Here is a 2,903-nt window from a genome sequence, read left to right on the forward strand (position 1 = left end):
GAGACTTTGGATCTGCGAATCTGAAGCAAGGGAAAGGTGCCCCCAAACCGCAGAACAAAGGACAATGCTAAGGAGGGCGGCCCAAGACAACCCACTAAAGCTACAAGCAAAGAATAGTCTCGCGAAGACGATAAAGGGCACAAGAAAGTGGTGTGAGTTCCGTAGGAGCTCCACTCACAACACAAGTGAGTGTCGGACCAAGCAGTCACTGGTGGTTGAGCTAAAGGTTTCAGAATCAGATGCATGCTCCAACTTTGAGTTAGAACCCGATAAGGGGAAAGACAAAGGGAAGCATATTATTGATGCGGAGCCCAACTCCATTTTTGCCACCACGAAGTTACAGAAGGAGGAATCCAAAGATCTAGAGGAGGAGGAGCGCCTCTTCCACTCCCAAATGTGGGTAAAGGGCTTCCCGATATAGTTCATTGTTGACAGCGGGAGCCAAAAGAACCTCATTTTGGCAGAGGTCGCGAAGTGGCTAGGCTTACCAACCCCTACACATCCACAACTGTACACCATCAGGTGGTTTTACCAAGGACAGGATCTTCGCGTGAGCCAATAGTGTCACCTATACAACATCAAGCCCTTCATGGATGAAGTATTGTGTGATGTTTCTCCCATTGATGTTTGTGATGTATTATTATGCTATCCATACTTGTGGAAGTAACATGATGTGTATGAATCAGGGCCCCATGTTGTTATTGTTACTTTGGGAAATAAGTTGTACAAGATACTGGAAGTAGAACCGCCTATTTCCATCTCTTTGGTTACTACAAAACAATGTAGTAAGCTCATTTCCAAAACTAGTAAATTTGTTTTCCTAATGATATGCCCTTAAGGAAAGAAGAATATGGTAGCCAAAACCTCTAGACAGGGCCCTCCGCACAAAAAATATAGATGGACGAGATCATGGAGGAGTACGAGGACATCTTCACCTCCCTTGCAGGGGCTCCTCTACACTTTCAGCTCAAGCACTCCAGCAATCTAACCCTAGGTGTGTTGCTTCCCAATGGACCAATATATCGGCACTCCACTGTGGAGAACGATGAAATCAAGAGGTAGATTCAGGAGTTGCCACAGAAAGGTCACATTTGTTGGAGTTCATCGCCCTGTGGGAGTGCAATCGTGTTGGTACTAAAGAAGGATGGGGCTTGGAGACTCCGTATTGACTATCGTACTCTGAACAAGATCACTTTCCGTAATAGGTACCCAATCCCATGGATTGATGGCCTCTTGGACCAACTGCAGTGGGAAAAATATTCCAGCAAGATAGATTTGAAGTCAGGATATCACCAAGTACCAATCAAACCCTCTAATGTGTGGAAGACTACCTTCAAAGCCAAGGAGGGCATTTTCAAATGGTTAGTTATGACTTTCAGGTTAATGAATGCTCCTGCAACCTTCATCGGGCTAATGGATGACATATTGTGACCATTCACCAACTCATTTGTAGTGTTATACTTGGATGACATCTTGACCTTTAACCAGAGTCGGGAAGAGCACCTCCACCACATCCGACAGGTTCTCCAAACACTACGGAAACATAAGTTATGTGCCAATTTGGAGAAATTCACTTTTGGCATGACCCAGGTTCAATATCCAGGATACATTATTGATGAATGAGGGTGCATGTGGATCCAACAAAGATCCAAGTCATTCAGGATTGGCTATCTCCAACCACTCTCACAGAGCTTCGCAGCTTTCTAGGTCTTGCCAACTTCTACTGCAGGTTCATGTTGGGATTTTCTCATACCACTTGGCCCTTGAGTCAAGTCACCAAGGGAGGAGAAAAAGAAATTTTATTTTAGTCTGAATCTCAACAGAAGGCATTCACAGAGTTGAAACATAACCTCTACTCAGCACCAGTGCTCACATTATCAGACTTGCAACGACCATTTGAGTTCGAGACAGTTGCCTCTGACTATGCTATTGGGGCATTCCTTACTCAACACGGGCATCTAGTGGCATATCACAGTGAGACACTTTCAAACATAGTCCAGAGGTATCCCACTTATGACAAATACATGTATTCCATTGGGAAAGTCGGCCGACGGTGGAAGCATTACATTTTTAGAAAGGAAACGGTCATCCACACAGACCACCGGTCCTTACATTTGATACGAACCCATGGGAAATTACAGAATGATCGCCATCAAAAGTGGTCCACATACCTGCAACAGTTCCATTTAAATATCAAGTATAAGAAGGACAACACATTTAATGTTGAATATTGTCTCAGTCGACCATCGATCATGGCATTAACCATTGCTCTCAACTCTTGTGGGCACGAGGCTTTTGATTGGCCACTTCTCTACAAAATCAAGCCAGAGTTTGGCCACGCATGCTAGACACTCTTGGAGGGTCAACATGTTCTAGATTTTCACCTCTAGGATGCTTTGTTATGCCACCTGGGTCACCTTTGTGTTCCTTCAAGCGAGCGTGCCAAGATGATTTTGAAGCACACTACAGTCGAGTTGCTGGGAATTTTGAGGTCGAGAAAACGGTTATAGTATTGCGGAAGTATTTCTATTGGCCGGATCTTCAACAAAATGTCAGGAAGTACATAAGATCATGCACTACATACACCATTGCCAAACGACCATCAAGAAGCAAGGCCTCTATACCCCTCTACCTACCCCTAGTCAACCTTGGGAATCCATCTCCATGGATTGCATGTCGGGCCTTCCTTCTACTAAGCATGGAAATGATTGTACTTTTGTGGTCATCGACAGGTTCTCGAAGATGACCATTATGGTGGTCTGCAAGAAGAATATCACATCAAAAGCCACTACTAAACTATTCTTTGGACGAGTGTGGGTACACTTTGGGATCCCATAGTCTATCATCTCAGATCAAGAGAGAAATTTTTGCAGTACATTTTGGTCTAGTCTCTGGTTGATGCT

The sequence above is a fragment of the Pinus tabuliformis genome, chromosome 8, assembly GCF_031772625.1.
Source record: "Pinus tabuliformis cultivar Carrire ecotype Pingquan chromosome 8, CPIR1, whole genome shotgun sequence".
Taxonomy (NCBI): domain Eukaryota; kingdom Viridiplantae; phylum Streptophyta; class Pinopsida; order Pinales; family Pinaceae; genus Pinus; species Pinus tabuliformis.